This window comes from Balaenoptera musculus, chromosome 20 (assembly GCF_009873245.2).
Source record: "Balaenoptera musculus isolate JJ_BM4_2016_0621 chromosome 20, mBalMus1.pri.v3, whole genome shotgun sequence".
Lineage (NCBI taxonomy): Eukaryota > Metazoa > Chordata > Mammalia > Artiodactyla > Balaenopteridae > Balaenoptera > Balaenoptera musculus.
In genome coordinates this window covers 20,941,454-20,957,571 of record NC_045804.1, presented here as the reverse complement: position 1 = coordinate 20,957,571, position 16,118 = coordinate 20,941,454, and the positions used below count along the sequence as shown (strand labels likewise).

Here is a 16,118-nt window from a genome sequence, read left to right as displayed (position 1 = left end):
CTCTCGCCAACACCCCTCCCAGCCTCGGTCGCTCCCTCCCTGCCTCCGCCCTCGGTGGCTGGCTCCCCGGCGAGTGCACGGCGGCGGCGGCCGCGGCCGGGCCCCAGGCAGCGAGGCGGGGCGGCGCCGAGCACAGGGGCTGCCCCGACGGCCGGGTCACCCGGGAGTCCCAGCCAGCCCTCGCCAGCGGCCCCGCGGAGCTGCCGCGGACCGTGCTGAGCAAGAGGCGCAGGAGTGGCTGGAGGATGAGGGTGGGAAGGCTGGGAAATCCCGGGCTCCGGAAATCCCAAAGCAGGGCCTCAGTTTTCTCATCTGTAAAAAGGGAGGAGGGAAGGGTTGGACCAGCCTTCCAGCCCTGGCGTTTGTCATCTTTTGAGTCTCTAGATTTAAAAAGTTTAATGTGTGTGTGTGTGTGTGTGTGTGTGTGTGTGTGTGTGTGTGGGTTGGGGACACAGCTTTTGTAATCTCAGAGACAAAGCGTATTGAGGGGAAAGACTGGGGATTCCAGAGAAGGCAGCTCACCCAGGGGGCCCCACCGCTCCTCCTTCCATCACTCCCGCCACTGTGCACCCTCGGGTGCAGTAGAAAAAAGAAAGAACCCTGGCAGGCAAATGTTTCAACCCCCTGAAATTATGCAGATAAGAAATGGAGTCCAGAGAGGGGAGGGGGCTTGCGTAGGGTCCCACAGTGGGCACAGGGCCTAGTCTGCAGACTGTGGTCCATACATGATCCTGCCTCTCCACTCACCCCAGCCCAGTCACATCTGAGGCTGGTCCTATCTTCGGAAAGTCCAGGGAGGGATGTCTTGAATCCTCACAAGCTCAGGACTGCCTATATGCCTTGACAGAGCAGGGAACACCCTCCCTGAGCCTTGCCTGGCTCCCAGCCCCCTCCCTGAGAGTCCCCCTACGGGGCCTGTGGAGTTGGGCAAGGCTGCCCTGGAAGCCTTCCATTCCCTTTACCCAGCTTCCCTCTCCTCTGGGGCCGCCCCCGTGCCTGGCAGCTGGTACTGGCAGCACCAAGGGAGGGGCCAGTCTGGCAGCCCACTCACGGCCGGCTGGGCCAAGACCTCATATACTGGGGGCAGTCATTCTCCTCTCCCTCCCGCCCGCCCTAATTCCTTCTTGGATCTGCCCTTTTCTCTCCATTCCTTCCCCCCCTCCACGTGCCCCCCCCATCTTCTTACCACTCACTACTTCCCCACTTTCATTCTTTTAGTTCAGAGAAAACCCGAAGTTTAAAGCTGCAGAAGCTGGATTGTCTCCCCTCCCCACCCCCGACACACTTCCATGTGTGGTCACAGTCTCAGTTGGCAGGATCACAAGGAAAGGAATTGAACACTGTAAAGGGGTTCAAGGGATTGGGGAAAACTTGCTCTAGGGAGGAGGAAGCACAATGTCTCTCCCTCTTTCCTTCCTCTACTCTGTGCAACGGATCTGGCAGGGGAGGGTCTGACACGCAGCTAGGGGCTCACCTGGAGTGACAGCCAAGTGTCAGAGCTGGAAAAAAACCGTCAAGATGATTTTACAAATGGGGAAACAGAGGCTGGAGAGGGAAAGTGACCCGGTCAGTGTCACAAGGACACAGTGGGTGGGCCCGATGTGGCACCTGTGCCCTCCAGCCTCTCACTGTGAGCAGGTGGCTAAGTCAGTCAGTGGGAGCAGATTCCTTGAGTTTCCAAGTCCTCTGAGCCACGTCTGGAAGGCAGAGGACCACCCTTGCCATGCAACCGCATCTGGGCATCTGGAAAGGGTGGGATGGGGATGCCAGCTTCAGAGTGGGGGCCCTGCCTGCCCCCTTCCAGGCAGTCGCCTCTCCAGCCTCCTCCCCAGGGCCTGCTGGGGCCTGCTGCTCCATCTGGCAGCCCCACGCACCAAACATCTGGCTGGATGGGACTGGGCTTGGCTAGGGGGGTGGGTCCTCCTGGGTCCTAAAAAAAAGCTAGCATTGGGGTGCCCGTGAACAAAACTGGAGGGATTGGCCTAAAAGGGTGTGCCCCGGTGCCTTCAGAGCTCTCACATGCCCCCCTCTTCCCCTTGTGTCCAATGGCGACAGCTGTTTCCCTGCACCTCTGAATCTCTCCCCGTTTGGCCTCTCTGTGAGGCCCTGAATTCGGGTGTCCTTTGTTGCATGTTTCTTCCTCTTGCTTTTTGATTCTCCTTTTGATTCTTTCTCTCTAAGTCTCTGTCTGGGTCTCTGTTTGATGCTGCCTGGGTTGCTCTCCATTTCATTGTGTCTCTCTTCTCCTTTTGAGATGCAGTGGGAGGGGAGGAGCTTTGGAGCTTTCCCAGGATGGGCAAAGGCCAACCAAGAGAGTGGAGGAGGGAAGGGTGTCAGAGTTAGGCTGGGGGCAGAGGTGACTGTGGTTAGGGCTCCGGATAACGCAACTACCCGGAACTGTCAAATTTGGGGTTTCTTTTTGCTTTCAGTCCCCTGGTTTGGTCTCTGCTATTTCCCACCACAAAGCAAAGCACCCTGGTGGTTTTACGGGCCCAGACTATAGAGGAGAAAACTGAGGCGTAGAGAACGGGGGCTTCAGGAAGATCAGAAACCTCCTCGCGTCTAGACTGAGCTGGGGTCCCAGGCTGCCGCTCCTAACTGCCCCTCATCCCCAATTCCAAGTCACAGCATTACATGGGGAATGAAGAAGGATTAAAAAAATTCTCACAGGAAGACATTCCCCAAAAGCAGACTGGCTGCATTTTAATAGGAATCATAATAATCCCTAGCCTAGTCTGTAGTTCACACTCTGTGCACATATCTTGAATCATGGCATATTCATGTACAAACGTGGCTGAACTCTTCAACTCAATTCATCTTTGCAACAACCTTGAAGGTAGGCAGAACCAGAATTTTCCCCTTTGATTAGTCCAGGAAAGAGTCCTGTCCACAGCAGTCTGGCCAGTAAATGCACAGCTGGCACCAGGATCCAAGTTGCCCGGCTCTGTGGGCAGGATCTCCGTACAACCTTTTGTCATTTTCCCTACCCTGAGCGCACACCGTCGTCTTCACTCTAGCGCATGGTTGTTTTGTGGCGCCAAGCGTGGCGCCTCCATCGCTACGCTGGTCCCTGCCCCTGCTCTGTTGAATGAGGCAGTGTGACCTGTGTGTTACACAGAAGTGGGTTTGAGTTACACAGGAAGGCAACAATGATCCCAAGTCCTGTTTCTGGCCCTTGGAGACCAGGTTAGCCGTGAATGAGGCCCTGCTGATGCCCCTACCTTGGGGAGAACGGATTGAGGTCACCTTGACCTAACCGTCCCTGGGGGCGGGGGGAGATGGTACAGAGATACCTTTGTCTCCTCTGCTCCAAGTCCCTTCTTCAAGGAGAGTTCCTGTTGTGTGGGAGCCAGAGGGGAGATGGGGGGGGGGTGAAGAGCCTTCCCAAGAAAGCTAGAGGTGTTCCAGGAAGTATCTCCGTGCCCCAGCAGAGCGGGAACGGCCAAAGCTGAAGCCCGTGGGCTCTTAAGCATACTGTTTCACCCCCGCCCTGCCTCTGTGGGGACCATCCACCTCTCTCCAGCCCCCACACTTAAGGCTCCTGGAAGGGGGGACCACAGGCCTATGCTCAGCACATACCGCACCTCCGAGACCAGTGTCCCTGCCTGTCCCGGAATCTCCTCACCCTGGTACCTCCCTATGGAAATGCTGCCCGTTCCTGTCCCTGAAGACAGAGTGGCACCTAGGGAGGGTGTACATGCGCCGTGAGGAATCCGGTGGGAATTCGGGTCCCGGGGCAGCCTGTCCCCCCTTCCTGCCCCGTCCCCTGTCCTCTACCACTCTTCAGGGAAGTCAACTTACAGTGAAGTCACCAAGGGAACACGAGGCCTTTCAGCCTGAGGCATAGCGACTGTCCTCTGTTTCTGGGAACAGAGTGAAGGGAGGGGTGCTGGACTGACCCGGTGAGTGGGAGGGGGAAAGCCGGCCTTCCTTTGCCCAGCTGCCCTGTCCACCTGCCTTGGGAGAGAAGCTTGCAGGACAGGGAGAGGAGGGGAGGGGGTGAAATGTCTGGGCTGAGCACACGTTCCCTAGTAAGGAAGGCAGAGAGGAGTCCACCTTCCTGGCGGCTGGGGTAGGCCCGGGACAGAGGAGGGACGGGCCACGAGCACTGAGCTGGGCAGGTGATAGGCCTGTTGGCTGTCCTGAGCAGCCCTGGATCAGGTCTGGCTCCCATCCTCATCCCCAATAACTACCAGGCCCCTTTTCCCGCTGAGCTACGTTCTCCTCCTTCCAGCCCAACAAGAAATCTTTTGTGTCTTAGCCTGCGCAGTATGGACCTCAAGCCCTCTGGGCATTATGTGAGAGAGGGGTTGTGCATCTCCTTCCCCTCCATCCCCCATCACTCTGCCACTTTTCTTTGTTATGACCTGAGGAGGTTCCTTGCTCTCCAGCCCAGTTTCCCATTGTTCCAGTTTATTGCAGGCACAAACCCACCCACATCTTCCCTGCCTGCTCCCAGCCTCCAAAATCAGCTCCCCAGCCCCCGAAGCCAGTGGGGGATATGAAGTCAAAATGAAGACTGGTCCAATGCCCCATCCCCTCCTTATTGGCTACTGGCCTGGTCTTCATTTGCTGCTGTGATGGACCCCAAACACCAGCCTTCCCTTCACTCTGTGCTTCAGCCATGCGGTTCCCCCAGTGCACTGACCTCTCTCAACTCCAAGCCTTTGCTGCCTCCATTGCCTCTACCTGGAAGGCCATTCCTCCCTTAGCCATCTGGTAACATCTTCCTCATCTTTCATAGGGTCAGTGTGGCAGAGGGGAAGACACAGAGGCTTTGGACATCAGACACTCAACGGATAGGAAGGGCCTCAGAATGGAGGTTTGTCACAGCCAGTGGATCAGAGGGGGCTCTGTCGGTGCCAGGGCTTGATTCTGCCAGAGTGTGGGCAGCAAAAAGAGCTGAGTTAGATCTCGTTCCGAATCCCAGCTTTGCCAACTTAGCAGCTGTGTGACCTGAAACTACTTTACTTCTTTGAAAGGCAGACCTGGCTCTGCTGTGTGACGCCAGGCACATGAGTCTGCCTCTCTGAGCTGAGTGGCCTGTTTTGTAAAAGAAGGACAGCAAGACTCACCTCCTCGGATTGCTGTGAAGACTCACTCACAGAGCTGAGCACATAGTAAGTAGTTGCTCAGGGACCTTAGCCAGTAGAGCTAGGTATTTTCTCCTCTGCCCTCCTGGAGCTCCTCAATCCTGTATTGCTAGGCCTCTTCTTATGGCTCTAACTAGTTGCCTAAAGGGCTGTGTCTTACTGCTTGGTGTGTCATAGTGGCTTCATAAATACTGCTGGATTAATGAAGGTCCCTAAAACAGCACAGGGCTTCCCCAAGCTCTGACAGCTCAGGGGTTCCCTTTCTCTAGTGCAGACCCCTGTTTCCCTTTCACACATCCTGACTCACAGCACCCAGAAGGCTCTCTCCTCTGCTGCCCTGGCCTCTGCCGGCTCTGGTCCTACTGACCTGCTTTCCCACCTATGGCAGCAGTAGCCTCATCTTTGCCTGGTGCTGGGCTGGCTTTTGAGTTCTTAACCCACCCGGGAAGCCAGGAAATTACTGGCTGGAGTGACACTCTGCTCCCTCGTATGTGTCAGCCCCACCCTCTCTGGATGCTACAGCATTGCCCCAGGACTCTGGATGGAAAGGGCATGATGACCCCGTCCCAGGAGGCGGGGATTGGGGGGGGTGCCTCGGGCTTTCCAGAGAGCCCTCCCTTTAACTCTGGCTGGAAGGGAGCCCAGACAGGTGAGGCACACAGGAGCAAGACAGGGAGTGCGAAAGAATCTCCAAGTCTGCAAGGACCTTCACATCCATCACCCACATCCCACATACCAACCACCGCACCCCCTGCCAGCTCCCTCCTAGCCCAGCAAGCTGGCTGTGGAAAAGAAAGAGAGAATACTCATTTATCAAGTGCCTTGCACAAGCCAGGCATGATGCTTTCACAAACACTATCTCTCTACTTTTTACTTTGAAAAAATGTTCATGTTCCCAATGTTTTAATAGGTAGCATAGGACATGAGGCAAAACTCAGAAGATTTAAAAGGATATACGGTGAATAGTTAGTCTCTCTCCTTTCCTGTTCCTCAGGTCCCTTCCACAAGGGCAACTACAGTTACTACAGGCTTGTGTGTACTCCCAGAAAGAGTCTATACGTTTACAAACATAACTTATACCTTCTATGAGTTACACATGAGGGAAACTGAGGCCCTCAGAGAGGTGTAGTACTTCGACTCAGGTCACACAGCAGCTAAATTGGCAGAGCTGGGATTTGGAACCAGATACCACTGTAAAACTCGGCTCTTTTCTCTGCCTGTGCTCTGGCAGAAGTAAGCCCTGGTACTGACAGAGCCCCCATGAACCACTGGCTATGACAAACCTCCATTCCGGGGCCTTGGAGATGTCTCTGCTTCCTGTCTGCTGAGTGCCCGAGGCTCCAGGGGCCTGTATTGACTTAACAGGGAGGAAGCACCCCCCTATGGAAGAAGGAAAGTTCCCGCAGGTGTCCTTTTGTGGCTGCTGTGTGGTCGGGACCAATCTGATTCCCGAGGTACAGAGAGTTCTGGAGAGAGAAGCCACATGAGTGTGGGTCTCTGGCTAGAGGGGATCGTGGTTGTGATTTCAACTACCTTTCCAGAAAATAGCCTCATGATCTGCCTGTGGCTGGGCAGGGCTGAGGGAAGATGGGAAGCATGGGGGCTTCTCTGCGGAAGCCGCGTGCTGTTGCATGCGAGCAAGGAGAGGAGGCTGGGGTCAGCCCCTGGTGCAGAGTAGAAGGGATGCCTGGACAGGGCTGCCCACCAGACTTCCAGGCTCTCCCTCAAGCCTCTCTCTCTCATGCGTCAGGCCAGGGTGGGCTAAGAGATGACCCCAACTCTCTGACCAGTGGACATCTCTGCATTTGCAACGATGTCTCTGGCAGCTTCCCATGTGGGCTCTCTGTAGGGTCTTTCTGGATCCTACCTTCCCATTCAGTTTCTTTCTTTCTAGGACTCCTTCTGTGTCACGTCTCAGTCTGGTGTCCCCTCAACTTAGGGGACTATGTCCCTGAGGCCCTGGGAGAGCCAGGAGACCCAGGTAGGGTCTCACCTCATGTGAACTGGAAGTAGGGAGAGGTAGGTGTTGGATGGGCCTTCCACTCCCAGGTTGACAACATTCCTGTTCTGTGGAGGTAGTCACCAGAACATTCTGTCCTTGGTGTCTATGCACGCAGCCAGCCAGATCTAGCTGGGTGCCTAGTGGTCAGTCACAGATGTGCTATGAGACGTACCTGCCCCGCCCTCCCAGCATTCAGACTCGCACCCTGCTGCCACTGATGACCAGCAGCCAAGGCAACTGGATTGAGTCCTAGACCTGACCAGTCTTAGGAAGAGGGGTGTAAATCTTAGCTGTTACTAAAAACAATAATAATAATTAACAGCCCTATAGTGCTTTACAGCATTCGAAGCACTTTACATGTACTAACTCACTTAATTCTCACAACAATGCTCTGAGGTAGGTCCTATTAATGTCACTATATTACAATGAGGAAATCAAGGCAAAAAGCTTGCTCCAGGTTGCATGGCTCAAGGAGCTGACCGTGAGTCTGGTTCTAGATTCTGTGCTTTTAATTACTATGCAGTCCTCCTGGTTTCCATTTCTATTCCTAGAGTGTAGGGTTTGTTCTTCAAATATTCATTGAGTGTCTGCTCTGGGCTGGGCACTGGGTGGGAACATTTAAAGGTGAATGGGATATTGTGTGCCACTGGGGGTAGAGAGACATGTAAACAAGAAATTGTCCTTCAGCACGAGAGGTGCCACAATAGGGGCCTAAATGTGTGGTTGGAAACAGGGAGGGCAAGGTTCGTACTGCCTGGAGCAAGCGTCACCGAAGGGCAGACGCTGAGTGGCAGGAGGACATTCCAGGCAGAAGGAACGGCATGTGTGCAGGTATGAAAGTTTACAAGAAAGAGAAATGTGGTGTGCCTAAGTGTTGAAACCTCCTGGGCAGTAACTGTCAGAGGGGTTGCCAGAGAGCTCAGGGCTGGTGCTTCCGTCCAGCTTCCTGCCCCAGCCTGTCCTCCTGCTCTGGCCTCCAAGCTCCCGGTACCTACTCTGTGCAAAGCACCGTGCCAGGTGTTGGCTCAGAATGTGGGATAAAAGCAGTAGCCTGGGTGGGGGAGAAAGAGTTTGTGATCAGCTGCAGACACAAAGATCTTTGTGGCTGGTGTTATTTTGGAGGTGAAAGGAAGGCTGCTGGGAAGAGCTGCTAAAGGAGGATTATGGGAGAACATGAGGACTTGCAGATCTTGGTCATCTCTGGACAGGAAGATTTACAGATTGTAGGGAAGGGACGCTCTGTGTGCATCTGTGGGGTCCTTCTTCTTTTGCCCCTGCAACTGGGTTTCTGGAGATCTGACATGTCTTGCTTTGGTGCTGGCCCTTGGAGGGTTGCCAGGGAAACCATTGGCCAGCTCCAGAGATGTGGCGAGAGGAGAGTGGGTGACTCAGGCTGCCTTCTCAGACACTGCACCCCCTCCCCATTACATGGAAAAGGCTCTCAGAGACTCCCTTTCTTCTGGATCCTTCAGAGCTTGTCCTGTTTATTTTTCTTTCTCCGGATAGAGGAGATAGTCCCTCCCGTAGCTCCACTGGTGGGAGCTAGCAAGATTCCCCCGAGAGGGAAATGGTCTCAGACCCCCTTGTTCCCCATAGATTCACTCTGGAAGTGGATGGATCTACTCGGCAAGGGCCAGTTGTAAACTCCTGCTGTGTCCCTTCAGGCTTTCCTCTTGCTCTTCCGTGTGGTAAGCGGCAGGAGCCCAGGCTGAAACGCCCTCCAGGGAGCAAACCCGGGACAATTATTGATGGGGCAGCGATGGACTTCTGACCTCAGCCTGGGAGGGACTGGACCCGAAACGCGGACCTCAGCCCGGGCGAAGGGAGGTGGGCGGGCCGCAGAGGGGTGTGCCAATCAACAAGACCACAACAGTCGGGCCAGCAGACCCCACCCAAACAAAGCAGCATGTGCTCGCGGCCCGCGGACCCGGCCCGGGAGCCAAGCGGCCAAGCCCCCCCCGCTGCGCGAAGAGGGGCTGCGCGCGGCGCCGGTCCCCCAGAGCGCGCTGAGGGGGCTCCGGGCCTCTCCAGGGCGGCCGCGGGGTGGGGGCCGAGGGACCACGGGGCTCGCGAGCGCGCGCCGGGCGGAACCAGGAAGCGGCGCGCGCTGGCGCGGGGCGCGCTCGAGGCTGCGGACGACGCGCGCGGCCGGGCCTCCTCGCGCGAGCGGCGCGCGCGCCCCCGTGGGCCCGGGCGAGAGGAGAGTCGGCGGCCGGAGCCGTCACCCTGGGCTGGACCGAGCGCAGGCGACTAAGCGCGGCGGCCCGGCCGAGGGAGGGAGCGAGCGAGCGGGCGAGCCAGAGAGCGGACGGGAGGCAGCCGCTGGCGCCTGAGGGGCCAAGCGAGGTAGGAGCTGCGGGGCCAGCCCGGAGCTCGGGGCCCGCGGAGGGAGGCCGGGGAGCCGGCCCGGGCGGGGCCCCGCGCCCCGGCCGCCCAGACGCCCGGCAGGGCCGCGCTGCGCCGCCGCCATCGCTCCCTGGGCCGGGAGGACGGGCGCGGGGACCGCGCCGCTGGGTGAGGGGGGCCACGGGGGGCGAAGGCTGGGGGCGGGCGAGGGGCGTCGTGCTGAGGCTGCGGCGGGCCGGAAGGGGTAGAGGGCAGAGACCGTGCGTGCGCGTGTGTCGGGGTGGGCTGCCGTCGGCCCCCTCACACCTTCGTGTTGCAGTTCGGAATAGCGCCCGCCGGCTCCTCGCTTTTCTCCCTTTGTCAAAGGAGGTATCTGCGACTCCTGGGGGTGGGATGAGACCGGTGGTGCCCGGTGGGGTGGGGGGTTTTAGCCAAGCTTCAAGGAACAGCGCCTTATAAGGAGTCCAGACAACAAATACGAACGTTTCGATCAGGCTCGGGGGTGCAGAATCCCTCATCAGGACCCGCCAGGCCCCGGCTTGTGCGTGTGGCTGTGGACGCAGTGCGTTCTTTTTTTCTAGCCAGGGATAAAGAGTTAAAAAGTGCTCCTGGTGTTGGGGGTAGATACGCAGCGTCGGAAGGGGAGTCGTTGTGTCACCAAAGCTGGTCTGAGGCTAAAGGAATCTGGCAAGATGGTCAGGCAGATCAAAGAGGAAAGAACTTGTGTGGAGCAAGAGGCGTTTGCAGACACTTGTAGCCAGCAGTGATGGAAAAGGCGAAGAAGAAAAACAAGCGCCAGCTTTTAGGAAGAGGGGCTTAATGAGAACCACAAGAACTTTAAGGGCAAAAAGAGATAGCGATCCTCTCTTTCCCAAAGAGCCATGCCAGATCTTTTTCTTCTTGACCCCTCTGATCCTGTCATTGTATGTGATACCGTCGTATCAAATAAATAGTGCTCAGAGTGGGTCGTAGAATGTTAGAGCTGGAAAGGACCGCGGCGGTAATGCTACATTCTTTTATTGTACGAATGAGGAAACTGAGGCCAGATAGGCGGAGCGATTGGCCTGCTCCGTTCACTCAGCTATTTAGAAACTGAAATGTCGGTCTGAAGACTCTCAGATTAGTGCTCTTCCCGAAGCACAGAGAAGCAGTAGATATTTGCCTAAACACAGTTCCATAAATTGTCTCTGGAATGTCCTCGGGGAATGCCCCTTGAAAGGGCTAGTGTGTCACCAAATTATTAAACTGAGCTTAGGTCTTTTTTTCAGTCTTCAAATGGTGTTTATCATCCGCTTGTATCTTAGGTTTCCAAAGGGCTTGGATAGCCGCCTGGGCCATAATAAGCTTTCAGCTGTTGAGTATATTATCTCAATTTTGTTATCGTTCAAATAATAGAACTTTGCCTCTTTCCTCAACATTTTTCCGTTATTGTTTACTTGTTTATATTATGTTGGTTACATTGTTCATATTCATTGGCTATAGTTCTTAGAGGAGGATGTATTTTATTTAGTGTGCCAGTCATTTTCTAATTTCATAACACTAGGATCATTAGATCAGTTCTGATAGTATCAAATGGTGGAATTCTATTGATTGACTTTATTTCAAGGCTTTGGGGTTTTTTTGTTTGTTTTGGTACCAATTTCCATCTCTTGGAAGATCACAGTTAGAATTGATAGTGTAAATGGGAAAAGGGGGCTGCCGATTTTAAGAAAATTTATTATGTGACAGTTTGCGATGTCTGTTGGTCTAACCAAAACAGCGCCACACCTTTGGTCAGGTAAGTGTTATCTAGTAGATTACTTGTTTTCTGTAGCCGTTGGAAGATGAAAATTTCAAGCATCTGGTTGAGACACAGGGAAGGAATGGAGAGATCTTTTTTAAAAAAGCAAAACATCAGAAAAAAACACAAGAGTTGATTTCTATCACAAGCAGTTTGGTTATTGCATAACTTGGAGCTAAACTGCACAAAATCTTTGCTGTATACCCAACTAAATAAATTATCCCCCCCTTCTCACTAGTCAGGATTCACATTTTTGCCCACAGGCTATTAGTATGGATTGTGTTAAGAAATTTAAGGTGTCTATGTTTCTTAAATGGGTACTTCATGATATATATGATGGAAGGGGGAAAAAGTGTTATCCTTGTTTGGAGTGTTACAACATGTATATTTTGGTCAGCACTTCCTATTGTGCCCCAACTTCTCGTTTCATCTTCATTTTCTTGCTCTCAATTGATTTTTTAAAAATTTTATTTACATATGCAAAAACCACATCAGGACTAGTAAAAAGCATCATTTGTTGCTCTTTGGGTACTTATGTCCATTTGTTTCAAGTTATATTGTTATGTTAAAATTATTTCAAATTATATTGAAATCATTTGTGGTTTGTGTTAAGTATATGTTTATAAATGTGCTTGTGGTGGTTCATTTGGCTTATTTTTGTGTAGGTAATACAGGTAGTCATAAAAGCAAGGTGTTATAAATAGGTAAATAATATGCTCAAGATTAGATTGCAGGTTGAAGGCAGAATCAGAGGAAGCTTAACTCTTCTAGTGCCCTACAAACATGTATGTATCTCATGAAGTATTCACAGATTTCTGGACTACCAGTGACACATATTTCCTCCCTTCTGTTACAGTGTAGATTACCACATTATTCCTACAAAAGGAAGCAGAAAACCTCCTGTTTTTTATTAATGTGTTTTGAGCATTTGAAACTTATTCTTTTAAAAGTTATGACATTTCTAGGTTACTGAGCTCTTCAGAAGAATATCCTTTTACTGCATGATAAACTATCAAAATACGTTGACTCTGGCACTTCTTAATAAAAATAATGTTTAAAAGTTTGTTCGAAAGTATCACTGTCCCCAGTTTTGTGTGGTGTTTAAAGGAAAAGATTTTTCTTTAAATCTGAGCTTTGTTAATAGAACCGTTCTAAAATCAGAAGTATTTTTTTCCCCTGCAGTGTTGGAAACACAACAGTTTTATGCTTATTTCTAGGAATAAGAAAGTCAAATTTAAAAATCTAGTTTCCATTGATCAGACAGTTTCTGGTACACTTAAATTGTGAGCATCACAGTGATTAAATTTTTTAATTGCGTTCTGTTAATTGTCATGTCTTTATTTTAAGTAGCCTGTTTACATTGGGTGTTTTCTTATTAGTGATGATCCTTTACTATTAAAAAACCTAAGCCAGTTTGGAGAGGACTTTACATATCTAAGTCTATTCTATTTTTACTAATCAAAGACAGGAGTAATTTACACGTGTTCAACTTTTAGTTGAACGAGACCCTCGCTTTTGGTGGTTTCAGGGTTTTAGATGACGTTTTATTACTTTTGTTAGTTTGGTCACACCCGTGACTTCCTTGGAAGGTATCTTTGAAGTTTGGTTTCCTTTTTTTTTTAAATGGTAATATTGGGGTGGGGGTGCTTCCTGTTTGTATTTTCAAAATTAGGTCCACATGTTAACCTTCTCGTGGTGTCACATTTTTATCTTAAACATATAAAGATGAGCATCAGATGCCATGTGGTTTTTCTTTGACCCTGTGTACTGCTTCATGACAGCTCTACTGAGTACCCAATTGGAAAGGCAAGACATCCCAAATCTTCCCAGCTCCCTTCAAGGTTTAGCTGCCTTGGAAGGAATCTTAACAACTACCCCAACAAAGGTGCAATTAACAGAAAAATGGGGCTGCTGCTTTCTGTTTTCCTCCCAGGTACCTAGAAAATGCATAGCACTAAGATAGAGTGAAAACGTGTTATGTGTAGCTTTGAATGTCAGTGCTTTCAAGAGGGATTGCCATAGGTTTATAAGATATAGAACCCCATCTATTTAGCAGTGACTATAGCCGTTTTTCTGACCTCACCTAAAAGGCACACAGAATATCATGGAGGAGTTAAATAAGCACAAGGAGAAATTTAGGGTATGGTGGTAGTAGAACTTTGGAGGAATCACCCTCAGCCATAAAACTCTTCCTTGACCCTCCTGGATAATTTTTACGTGGTAGGTCCCTTTTAATACAAATGTTGGAGTATGAGTTATTTGGAGCCTTGCGGAGAAGAATATCCTTGAAAGGAGTATGTAAAGTATTGTTTCAGTGATTGAAGCAAGTGGCCTTTTCCTAGCCTTCAGCTAACTTTATTCTAAGAAGTGTAAGGACTAAATAGACTCCTAATTAAATTGGCATTCAAACATGTTTGCAGTGTAGGGGCAGTTTCTCTCTCCTAAATTTTCTTTTGGATCACATCACTAAAGGCAATACTGCGTTAGCATGTTGCATAGTAATGCAGTTTGCAAATGAGGTTAATATGTAGCGTATCTTGACCTCCCATTCCGCCCCCCACCCCATAGTCAAGAAAGGAGAAGTCATAATTTGTCATATACTGGATATTTTTTTCATTGAGTTTATTTATAATAATTATCTCCATTTCTCATGTATTGTAATACTATTAAGATGAAAAATACATATATTGATTGATAAAGAACATTTATCTTTTGGAAGCTAGCTTGCAAAATCTAACAGTCATTCTCCATTTGTTCCTCCATTGCCTTTGGCACTCTGATTAACTCTTTAAAAAATTTGTTTCCAGATTTCTGTTATGAAGAGAAATATCTCCATATTCTATTCACTGCTAGTTTTTTGAGGTGCTTATGCTGACTCATTTTTTAAATTATACTAAGATATAGAGTATGGTTTGAGAGCAGTAATGAGATTCTCAGAAGATATGAAAACTTCCCTTTCTGACTAGTTAGAGAAAGATTGGGGAAGACAAGGGGAAATACATCAATGAGCCAATCAATTATTGTTATTTGTTGGGATTAACTTGGTGACTAATATTTTCAATGCCCATCAGACTAGTAAAAGTGACTTTGGCTTTACCCTGCAATGATAACAGGACAAACTCAAGTTTTCTCTAACACTGCTTGTTTTTTCCTAGTAGGGGATTTTTTTTGCATATGGGAAATCAAGCCAAAGCTACCAGTAACAGTCACATCCATGATTTGTATAAAAAACTATTTACCACCCTGGGCTATAGCTCTACTTACTGTAAGCTCATCTGGGAAGGTGTACTAATTATTTATATAATAATTATTATGCCATCTTTCAAAAAGTGATCAGAAAATTAATTTAAAAGTACTTCAAATTATGCCCCAAACCTAAAAGTAGAAAGAGAAGAAAAATAATACCTAACATGATTCACTTACAGTGTGCCAAGCAGACACTGTTATAAGCTCCTGCCATGTTTTAACTCATGGTCCTCAGAGGGGTGGGTATTATCCTCAGTTGAAAGATGAAGAAGTGGCCACAGAGAAGTTAAGTAATTTGTCCAAGGTCACATTGCTGCTAATGGCAGGGCTGGATCCAGACCCAGGCCGAGCTGATTCCGGAGGCTGCATTGCTACCCACTGCACTGCGAAGGAGAGCAGGCAACTGCAACTTTGCAGTGAGACATTTGATTTCTTTAAGGCTTATAGTTCTTTATTTGTGTTCCAGAATGGACTCTTGTGTTTTTTTAATAGAAATTTTTAAATGTATATTTGGAATTTTTTTGAAGTTTATGAAGGTGATGGTAGGTGTTTTTCCAACTTACGTATTCCTGATGGAAATTATATTAAAACAAAGAAAGTCTTAATTAAAAAAAAATTTTTTTTAACTTTATTTTTTAAATTATTTTATTATTTTTGGCTGTGTTGGGTCTTAATTGCTGCGCACAGGCTTTCTCTAGTTGTGGCAAGTGAGAACTACTCTGTTGCGGTGTGCAGGCTTCTCATTGCGGTGGCTTCTCTTGTTGCAGAGCATGGGCTCTAGGCGCGCGGGCTTCAGTCGTTGTGGCATGCAGGCTCAGTAGTTGTGGCTCGCGGGTTCTAGAGCTCAGACTCAGTAGTTGTGGCGCATGGGCTTAGTTGCTCCGCGGCATGTGGGATCTTCCCGGACCAGGGCTGGAACCCGTGTTCCCTGCATTGGCAGGCGGATTCTTAACCACTGCGCCACCCGGGAAGTCCTGAGAAAGTTTTAATTTTAACTATAAGTTGTCCTTTGTTGTCCTTCTACTAGCGTTACCATGTACATCACAGGAGAAGGGCTATAAGCTGTCCCTTTGGCTTCTGTTTATAAACAAAAGGATCTTCTTTGCCAGTGTGGTTTGAGACGTGCATGTTTGTTGACTGAGAATGCAAGTATCCAGCACATTTTTTTAAATTAATTAATTAATTTATTTATTTATTTATGGCTGTGTTGGGTCTTCGTTTTCTGTGCGAGGGCTGTCTCTAGTTGCGGCAAGTGGGGGCCACTCTTAATCGCGGTGCGCGGGCCTCTCACTATCGCGGCCTTTCCTGTTGCGGAGCACAGGCTCCAGACGCGCAGGCTCAGCAGTTGTGGCTCACGGGCCCAGTCGCTCCGCGGCATGTGGGATCTTCCCAGACCAGGGCTCGAACCCGTGTGCCCTGCATTGGCAGGCAGACTCTCAACCACTGCACCACCAGGGAAGCCCCAGCACGTTTTATTTACAACTTTATTTTGAAGGGGTTTATGGCCTGTTCTTGTTTTAAAGCTAGTAATTGTGATTTTTGAGCTAGAAGGACTTAAGAATTTTAATTTGGCGGGATAATTTTTAAGGCAACTGAATTTATTGTGTGTTTAGAGCCATGGAAAGACCATTAGAAACTAGTCTCAGAAATG

The 16,118-nt window shown here is 50.1% G+C and overlaps 1 protein-coding gene across 2 annotated transcripts in view; it reads left to right on the top strand.

Moving 5' to 3' along the window:
* Positions 1–16,118, top strand: part of STAT5B (signal transducer and activator of transcription 5B) — a 70,171-nt gene that overhangs the window by 72 nt on the left and 53,981 nt on the right. The window contains exon 1 of one of the 2 annotated variants that reach the window (XM_036838406.1): positions 9,269–9,441. The exons of the other annotated variant lie outside the window; for it this stretch is intronic. The gene's annotated coding sequence lies outside the window, so the exon portion shown is untranslated. Of the gene's footprint in view, positions 1–9,268; positions 9,442–16,118 lie in introns of those variants that run through there. 2 annotated transcript variants of the gene reach the window in all.